The sequence below is a fragment of the Gorilla gorilla genome, chromosome 10 (assembly GCF_029281585.2).
Source record: "Gorilla gorilla gorilla isolate KB3781 chromosome 10, NHGRI_mGorGor1-v2.1_pri, whole genome shotgun sequence".
Taxonomy (NCBI): Eukaryota; Metazoa; Chordata; class Mammalia; order Primates; family Hominidae; genus Gorilla; species Gorilla gorilla.
Genome location: NC_073234.2, coordinates 91,456,680 through 91,467,174, shown reverse-complemented (window position 1 = coordinate 91,467,174; position 10,495 = coordinate 91,456,680). Strand labels below are relative to the sequence as shown.

General features: G+C 39.6%; 2 pseudogenes; both read right to left on the bottom strand.

Moving 5' to 3' along the window:
- Positions 1-384: 384 nt before the first annotated feature.
- LOC115930287 (uncharacterized) lies at positions 385-481 on the bottom strand (annotated as a pseudogene).
- Positions 482-1,444: 963 nt separating this feature from the next.
- On the bottom strand, positions 1,445-2,636 carry LOC101127459 (reticulon-4-interacting protein 1, mitochondrial-like; annotated as a pseudogene).
- Positions 2,637-10,495: the final 7,859 nt, after the last annotated feature.

Genomic DNA, 10,495 nt, shown 5'->3' with positions numbered 1-10,495 from the left:
CTCACATCTGTGTTCCCAGCACTTTGGGAGGCTGAGGTGGGTAGATCACTTGAGGTCAGGAGTTCAGGACCAACCTGATCAACAGGGTGAAACACTGTCTCTACTAAAAATACAAAAATTAGCTGGGTATGGTGGTGAGTGCCTGTAATCCCAGCTATTCGGGAGGCTGAAGCAGGAGAATTGCTTGAATCAGGGAGGTGAAGTTTGCAGTGAGCCAAGATTGCGCCATTGCACTGTAGCCCGGGCAACAGAGCGTGATTCCATCTCAGATATATATATATGTATAATATAATATAATATATAATAATATGATATATAATTACCTCTGGCTCAATTTTAAAGATTTAAGCAATTTATGCTCTTTAGATTTTTAGAAATAAATGAAAAAATATGGAACACTTCATGCATTTGTAGTCATTTTTGTGGCCATGTTAATCTTCTCTGTATCATTCCAATTTTAGTATGTATATTATCAAAATGAGCACCCTTTTGTCCATATTTTAAACTAGGATGGTAAATATTTCTTTTTGATTTATAGAAACTTTTTGTATAATAGGAATATTAATATTTGTCTGTAAATTATGTTGCAAATTCTTTTCTTCCTAGCATGTCATTTGTCTATTAATTTTATTTATGGGCTGGGCATGGTGGCTCATGCGTATAATCCTAGCACTTTGGGAGGCTATGTGTGAAGGATCACTTGAGCTCAAGAGTTTGAGACCAGCCTGGGCAAAAAAGTGAGACCCTGTCTGTACAAAAAGTACACTAATAAGCTGGGCATGTTGGTGCATGCCTGTGGTTCCAGTTACTTGGGAGGCTGAGGTGGAAGGATTGCTTGAGCCTGGGAGGTCCAGGCTGCAGTGAGCCACGATTGTGCTACTCCAGCCTGGGTGACAGAGCAAGACCCTATCTCAAAAAAAAAAAAAAAAAATCATTTATGATCTCTTTCTTAGTATCAAATTTTTAAATTTTTATATGGTCAAGTGCATATCTTTTTCTTGGTCTTCCTCACCCAAGATTATGAATATACAGTATTCCCTATATTTTCTTCACAGTTCTTCTGTTTTTAACATTTATAGCATACTTTGAGGCAAGGATGTTAGTACAGTTTTATTTCTGGATGAATCTCCAATGATTTCAACACCATTTATTTAATAGTTCAGTTTTTGCTTATTTGAAATGTTTCCTGTATTATAAACAGGATTATGATTCAAACATACGTCTATTCTGAACTTACTGTTACATTGATACTATTTGTTGATACTGTTCTGCACAGATACCACACTGTTTTAATTACTATAGCTTTATAGCATGTTTTATTATCTGGTAGGACAAGGTTCCCTTCTCTACTTTTTTTAATTTCCAAAAATAGGCAGCTTTTACCAACCAATTTCTCTTTCATATAAACTTTCTTTTTTTTTTAATCACTAAACTGCATTTTTATTTAAACAACATTAATTACAGTCTTTCCTCATGTGTGTCCTCTTTCCACCTTAAGGAAGGCTTCCGGAACTTTAGAAAAAGGAAAGGTTTGTTCAATAACTGGCCCAATTTTTCCCACATCCACCAGTTCTGCGATGTCACCTAAACGTGGACCACTGGCCATGAAAAACGCCCAGCGATAATGGACTCCTTTCCAGAAATGCTTTAATGCCTTCAAACCTATGGTGACTCCTGCCTGCAACATGCCATCTGCTATGCCCAATAAGTCCATGTTCAGGAGGAAAGGACTCACCAAAGTCACATAGGTGGCTCCTGACCATTTCTTGAGAAAATCTGGAGCCCATGTTTCAGTGGATCTGCCAACATTACCAAGGATGAAGTCAAACGGTTTTAAGGATTTCAACTGCTCTTCCACACTTCCAAATTTGTAATCAATTACATCATCTGCCCCAAGCTTCTTTATAAGCTCACTGGCATCTTGAGCGCAAACTGCTGTCACATGAGCATCCCATGCTTTCATTACCTATATAGCAAAACTACCAACTCCGCCTGAAGCGCCTAAGATTAGAACACGTCTTTCTGTGCAATTCTTGTCATTCAGGTCACCAACTTTGTTTACGGCAGATGAGGCTGTGAGAGCCACATATGGCGAAGAGGCAGCTTGATATATGAGTGAGTGATTTGGGTTTGTGAGAGACCTCATTTCCACTGACTACAACAAACTCTGAAAGAGTGCCTTGTTTCCAAGGAGGAACTGCAGCCCAGACCTTATCTCAAGGCTTGAAGTACTTCACATCAAGCCCGCATTCCATCACCATGCCAGAGACATCCCGAACCAGAGTCAGAGGAAATTCTTCTCCTTTGATTTTCATGTGTAAAGGATTACGCTTCATATTTAAAGCTGTAGCTCCATAACCACTTCTCATATTGACGTCTATAGGATTTACACTGGCAGGGTGAACTTTTACAATGACTTCATTTGGACAGAGTTTGGTAGGTATCATCACGTTCTGAGTCAATCGAAGCACTTCATTCTTCCCATACTTATCTATCACCCAAGCAGGCATGACAGTGCTCCTTGGAGAGGTAGTACTAATCCTTCTAATGGAAGGCCTTTGGACAACTTTGCTTCTCCAGAAGCAAACCACAGTACACGCATTTCTTCTAAGTACACAGGTCTTCAGAAATTCCATTGTAAACACTGGCCGAACTGCATGCTCAAATTCAAATACACTGGACTGGATCAAACTCTCACCCCTGAATTCAGTCAAATTCTGCCAAACGCACGGGCTAGTTTCAAAATTGAGCATGCAAAATGGAGCATTCGAAAATGAAGTTAAACTAATGGACAAATCTGTCCTGGGAGCCCTCTGCAGAACAAGCAGACACCGCTCGCGATCCAATGCCAGAGAATCAAACGCTTGCCGACTACTGCCGCGACCTTGGCCCGGAATCTCCTCGCCTTCATGTAAACTTTCAAGTTGGCTTGTCATTTCAAAAAATTGGTAAGATTTTGTTTGGAATTATATTGAATTTATACCTTAATTTGAAAGACTTAAAGTCTTTGCATAGTTTATTTGTCCATTCCAGAAACTTTTGTCTCTCTTAATTTACTCATGTCTTTTATATCTTTGAAAACAGTTTTCTAGTTTTCCTTTTTTAATTTTTTAAAATTTATTTTTATTTTTTGTAGAGACAGGGTCTTGCTTTGTTGCCCAAGCTGGTCTTAAACTTCTAACCTTAAGCAGTCCTCCTGTCTTGGCCTCCCAAAGTATTGAGATTACAGGCGTTAGCCACTGCACCCAGCCACTCTAGTTTTCTTAGTACAAGTGTACCCACTTATTGTTATCTCTATTCCTAAGTGTTTTATACTTTTCTGCTGTTGTAAATGAGACTTTTTGTATGTTATTTCCAAATTTATTATTTCTTTAATTTTTGTACATTGACCTTTTATTGAGACACCATATTAAACTCCCTTAACCTCTCTCTCTTTTGCTTTTTTTGATTAATTTTACCTGTAGACTTAGTTCTATAGTTTCAACTCTATACTCTCAAAGTCAGTTTTGTTTCTTCCTTCTTAATATTTCCCTTTTTCTGAGTTAATTAAATTGGGTAAAATTTCAAGTACAATTTTTCAATAATAGTGTTGTTAGAGGAAATATTTGATTTTCTTCTAATTTAAATAGGAATTCTTTGAATGATTTACATTATGCGTTGGACTTATTGAGTTTCAGCTTTCACCCTTTTCCAGGTTTATTTCTAATCTTAGTTTACTAAGATGTGGTCAATGTAATTGCTGCTGAATTTTATCAAGTGATTTTTTTTACTGTCTATTGATATTATTACAAACTTTATTGATATGCTAATGTAGTGAATTACAATGATACAGGTTTTGAGTGATGAACTAATTCAATCAAACTCTAATTATAATGTTTTGTTATCTTAATACACTGCTGGATCACCTTTACAAATATTTTAATTAAGATACCTGTACATATGGTCATAGCTGAGATAGCTTAAATGTTTGATTGCTTATCTCTCTAGGTTTCTGGCTCTCTATTTGGTTATTTGTCTGGATACTATACCTGGTCTGGTTTTGATATCAGAGTTATGTTTATTTCACAGAATGCATTAGAAATACTTTTTTTTTTTTTTTGGCCCAAGAAGGGTTTAAGTAGCATAAATATGGTCAATTTCTTGAAGGCCCAAAAGAAGTTTATTAAAGCTATATTGGTTTAGTGCCTTTTTTAGAGGTAGAGTTCTGTATTGTTTATCTATTGCTGTGTTAGAAATTATCCCAGAACTCAATGGCCTAAAACAACAATAACCATTCATTATCTCATTGATTCTGTGAGTCAGGAATTTGGGAGCAGCTCAGTTATGTGGTTCTGGCTTAAAGTTTCTCATGAGGTTGCACTTAGATATTGGCTGGGTCCACAGTGATCACAAAGCTTTATTGGGGCTGGTGGATCAAAATGTCTCACTAACATGACTGCCAAGTCAGTGCTGGCTATTGGCCAGGAACCTCTGTTCCTTTTCTCATGGGTCTCTCCACAGGACTGCTTGAGTGTCCTCATAGCATGGTGCCTGGCTTCCCCTAGACTGCAGGGAAGCCATCTTTTGACTTCCCTGGGTCACATTGGAAGAAGGAGAATTGTCTTAGGCAACACATAAAATACACTAGCACTAACTGATGAGCTAAAAAAAAAAAAACAAAAAACTCTTAATGTTTTAAGAAAGTTTATGAATTTGTGTTGGCCATATTCAAAGCCATTCTGGGCCACATGCACCCATAGGCTGCGGGTTGAACAAGCTTGCCCTAGAGTAAGCAGTTAAAAAGAGCATGATAAAAGACACAATGTCTTTTAATGACCTACTCTTGGAAGTCACACACTGTCACTTTTTTTCTTATTCTATTGGTCACTGGGCCATCTCTGATTTAGCCCTGATTCAGAGAGGGCCTGATAGTAGGAGGCAAAAGTTTATTTGAGAGCATCTTGTAGGCTGGCCCCCGTAAGTGCTCAGTGCCTTTTCAATTATTTAATGATTATTGCTCTAGTCAGATTCTAGCTCTTCTTAAATCAATTTGGTATTTTATAGTCTTCAGGAAATTTACTCTATCATATAGTTAAATGTTCTATAAGTTTTTAGTGGAAAGTTTTTGTTTCTCCAAGGTTACAAAAAAATTCTGTCCTCAGATCTTCTAGAATTTTTGTGGTTGTATAGTAATAAAATTTTTTGTCAAATAATTTAGATATTTGTCTGGGCAGGGTGGCTCACACCTGTAGTCCCAACACTTTGGGAGGCCAAAGTGGGAGGATAGCTTGAGGCCAGGAGTTTGAGACCAGCCTGGACTGCGGAGCAAGACTCCATCTCTACAAAAAATTTAAAAAATTAGCTGGGTGTGGTGGCACATGCCTGTAGTCCCAGCTACTCCAGAGGCTGAGGCTGGAGGATCACTAGAGCCCAGGAGTTCAAGGCTGAAGTGAGCCATGATCACCACTGCACTCCAGCCTGGGTGACAGAGTGAGACCTTGTCTCAGAACAACAACCACAAACTAAACTAAATTTCAGGCTATGAAGGGGAAGAGAGGTTGGACATGCCTCATTATACCCCCTTTTCTTTCGGAGTTCAGGCTTAACTGACCAGCATTACTGTTAAAATACAGAGCATAAGACTGATAAAACAGATGCTTTGGCAATAAAATAGCAAATTCCAACCCAACTCTGATATACCATCACATAACAGATAGCAGATCCTGAAGGCAATAAAAATATTTTACCCCAAAATGTATTTTCTTAACATATTTTGCAATGGCCCTGAAAACCTGTCTTTCGTGGGGAAGTTTGCGTCTGTAAAGAATCTCCTTCTGTTTCTAGGTCTTTCCCAGATCTAGGAGAGATTAAATGAGAATCTGACACCGTTATGTTCTGAAAAGAGATATGTACCATCTATTCTCTCTAAGGCAGCTACCTGGAGGCTCCATCTACAAAACAAGAACCTTGGCTTCCACAACCCACCTTGTCTTCACTCAAGCATTCCCCACTCCCCAGTGTCTAAAACCAAACTGTAACCTGAGCCATGGTCATTCATATTGGCTCAGAATAAACTTCTTTAAATATTTTATGAAGTTTGGCTTTATGGTCAACATTTCTTTTATTGAAAGTTTCTTTGTTTTATTATCTAGGATCATTGTTGAATTTTGTCACATTCCTTTTCAGCATCCATGGAGATGATCATTTGATAGACAATAAATATTATTAGATTTTTCTAGAGTTGAGCCATCCATATATTCATAGGAGAAAAAAAAACCTTCATAGTCATAAATTGCCATTGGATTCTGCTTATTAATAATTTATTTAGTATTGATATTAATTGAAAGACTAGTCTATGGCTTTGTATCTTTTTTGTTTTTTAAGACAGAGTCTCACACTGTTGTCCTGGATGGAGTGGAGTGGCATGATCATAGCTCATGGCAACCTCCACCTCCTGGACTCATGTAAGCATCCTGCCTCAGCCTTCCAAGTAGCTGGGATTACAGGCACACATAACTGTGCCTAGCTAATTAAAAAATTTTTTTTGTAAAGACAAGGTCTGCCTAGATTGCCCAGGCTGGTTTTTAACTCCTGGGCTGAAGTGATCCTCCCACCTCGGCCTCTCAAAGTGCTGGTATTACAGGCATGAACCACCACACCTGGCCTTAGCTTTTGTAAATTTTGTAGTCTTTGTCCATTATGTATTTTATATTCCCTTCATAAAAATAATTAGGAAGCTTTTCTTCTTTTTTTAGGCTCCAGAAGAGTTTAAATATAACTAGAATTATCTGCATTTTAAAGATTTGGTAGAATTCCCCTGTGCAATAATGTGGTTTTGATACTTTTCTTGGGAAGAAGAGAGGAGCAACTGTTAACTATTTCCATATTGGACTTTCTTATGTAATCTAATGAGTATGGCATGGTGTAAAAGAAAAAGAAAAAGGTGGGGCATGGGGGTTCATGCCTATAATTTTAGCACTTTGGGAGGCCAAAGCAGGTGGATTGCTTGAGCCCAGGAGTTCGAGACCAGCCTGGGTAACATAATGAGACTCCATCTCTATTTAAAAAAAAAAAATAAGAAGAAATATATATTTGGTCACTTTCCTTTCACTCCCTTGGCACACAGCTTGATATGCTCTGGATCTGTGTCCCTACCAAATATCATGTTGAATTGTAATTCTCAATGTTGGAGGTGAGCCTGGTGGGAGGTGATTGGATCATGGGGCGCATTTCTCATGAATGAACGGTTTAGTACCATTTCCTTGGTGCTGTTCTCATGATAGTGAGTTCTTACAAGATTTGGTTGTTTAAAAGTGTACAGTACCTCCCCTTTCTCTTTTGCTCCTGCTCCTGTCATGTAATACATGCCTGCTCCTGCTTTACTTTCCACCATGATTGTAAGTTTTCTGAGGTCTCCTCAGACGCTGAGCAGATGCCAGTATCATCCTTCCTGTACAGCCTGTGGAACTGTGAGGCAATAAAAACTCTTTTCTTTTCTTTTCTTCTTCTTCTTTTTTTTTTTTTTGGTTTTTTTTTTTTTTTTGGTTTTTTTTGGAGACAGGGTCTCACTCTGTCACCCAGGTGGGAATGCAGGAGTGTGATCACAGCTCACTGCAGCCTCAGCCTCCCAGGCTTAAGCAATCCTCCCACCTCAGCCTCCTAAGTAGCTGGGACTACAGATGTGAGCCACCAAGCTTATCTAATTTTTGTATTTTTGGTAGAGATGGGGTTTCACCATGCTGCGCAGGATCTCAAACTCCTGAGCTCAAGCAATCCACCCACCTCGGCCTCCTAAAGTGCCAAGATTATAGGCATGAGCCACCGAGCCCAGCCTAAATCTCTTTTCTTTAAAAATTGCCAAGACTCAGGTATTTCTTTATAGCAAAGAAGAACAAACTAATACAGAAACCCATAATCCTAAAATCACTGAGATCACTGAAGTGATAAATGCCTTTGTGTATGCTAATGAATGACTGATAGCTGGGGGCTCCTGGATAGCCTCAGGATGGGGGCTGGTTGCCAGGGCGACTAACCATGTGGTTAGAGGGTTTGAAATTTTAGCCCCCCAAACCCCTATATCCGGTAGGAGAGAGGGATTGAAGATTGACTTAACCACCAATGGTCAATGACTTAATCAATCATGCCTACAGAATGAGGCCTCAGTAAAACCCCAAAAGGACAGGGTTCAGAGACAGCTTCCAGGTTGTGGAACCCAGGGAGGTGTTGGGAGGGTGGTGTGCTTGAAGAGGGAATGGAAACTGCACACCCTTTCCAGCCTACCTGGCCCTATGTGTCTCTTCTATCTGGCTGTTCCTGAGTTGTATCGTTTTATGGTAAACTGGTAATTCAGTAAGTAAACTTTTTACTGAGTTCTTCGAGCTGTAGCAATTTTTTTTTTTTTTTTTTGAGACGGAGTCTCACTCTGTTGCCTAGGCTGGAGTGCAGCGGCGTGATCTCGGCTCACTGCAACCTCTGCCTCCTGGGTTCAAGCAATTCTCATGCCTCAGCCTCCCAAGTAGCTGGATTACAGGCGAGCACCACACCATACCCAGCTAATTTTTATATTTTTAATGGAGACGGGGTTTCACCACATTGGCTAGGCTGCTCTCGCACTCCTGACCTCAGGTGATCCACCACTTTGGCTTTTCAAAGTGCTGGGATTACACGCTTTTCAAAGTGCTGGGATTACACCGTGCCCGGCCAGTTCTAGCAAATTATTAAAACTGAAGTTGGCACGGGGTGGGGGTTGTGGGAACTTCCAATTAATAGCTGGTCAGTCAGACGCACAGCTGACTTGGAATTGGCATAGGAAGTAAGGGCAGTCTTGCAGGACTGAGCCCTTCTTCTGAGGAGTTTAGGCTAAGCTCAGGGAGTAGTGTCAGAATTTATTTGAATTGTGGGACACCTAGTTGGTGTCCAGACAGTTGGAGAATCAGTTGGTGTGGGAAAACAACAACAACAACAATAGCAGCAACATACATTTGATGTCAGCAGTGAAGTGGGGTGAGTGTTGAGAGTAAAGTACAGAGGAAACGGGAGTTTTCCTTTCAGATGGGAAGCAATATAGATGAGCATCAGAAACAAGTAATGCGGCTGGGCACGGTGGCTCATGCCTGTAATTCCAGCACTTTGGGAAGCCAAGGTTGGTGGATCACCTGTGGTCAGGAGTTCAAGACCAGCCTGGCCAACATGGTGAAACCCCGTCTCTACTAAAAATACAAAAATTAGCTGGGTATGGTGGCAGGCGCCTGTAGTCCCAGCTACTTGGGAGGCTGAAGCAGGAGAATCGCTTGAACCTGGGAGGCAGAGGTTGCAGTGAGCCGAGATCGTGCCACTGCACTCCAGCCTGGGTGACAGAGCGAGACTCCCACTCAAAAACAAACAAACAAACAAACAACAATAACACAAAAAACACGTAATGACTTCACATCATGTTCCAGGGCTTGTAGATGGCTCACACTTTCACTGACATCTGCATAGTCATTGCAACACCAACCAATCTGGAAAGGCAGAATCAATCACAAGCATCTAAAATGCATTTCTCAACATGAGAAGAAACAATAATATGAAAGATATCCAATGAAAGTTTCCCATGTTTCAAAGAAGACAATGAACATTGCTAGTTTTTTTAAATTGAAAACTATTTTTGATGGCTATTACTGAAAAGTCAAAAAATAACAGATGTTGACAAGGTTACAGAGAGAAAAGAGAATGCTTATACACTGCTGGTGAGAAGGTAAATTAGTTCAGCCACTGTGGAAAGCAGTCTGGAGATTTCTCAAAGAACTTAAAAGAGAACTACTGTTCAACCCAGCAATTCCACTGCTGGGTATATAGCCAAAGGAATATAAATCGTTCTACCATAAAGACACATGCACGTGTATGTTCATTGCAACACTATTCACAATAGCACAGACATGAAGTCAACCTAGATGCTCATCAGTGGTGGACTGGATAAAGAAAATGTGGTATACATATACGACATGGAATATTACACAGCTGTAAAAAATGAGCTCATGATCTCTGCAGAAACATAGATGGAGCTGGAGGCCATTATCTTAAGCAATTTAAAAAAGGAACAGAAAACCAAATACCACATGTTCTCATATCATAACTGGGAGTTAAACATTGAATCCACATGGACACAAAGAAGGGAACAATAGACACTGGGGCCTGTTTGAGGGTGGAGGGTGACAAGAAGATGAGGATTGAAAAACTACCTATTGGGTATTATTTGGGTGACAAAATCATCTGTATATCAAACCCCTGCAACACACAATTTACCCATTTAACAAACCTGCACATGTACCCCTTGAACCTAAAAGTTGGAAAGAAAAAGTGTTTAAAAATAAAAATTAAACTATTCTTGGAAACAGCTGGCAATCTACCTTCATGACCCAAATTTGCTGTATTATAAAAATTTAAACTAGCCACAGAAATTAACATGAATCAGACAAAGCAAAAAAGGAATCAGGTTAGACTTTCTGTAGGTGAGAATTTGACTAAAAAAGAAGAA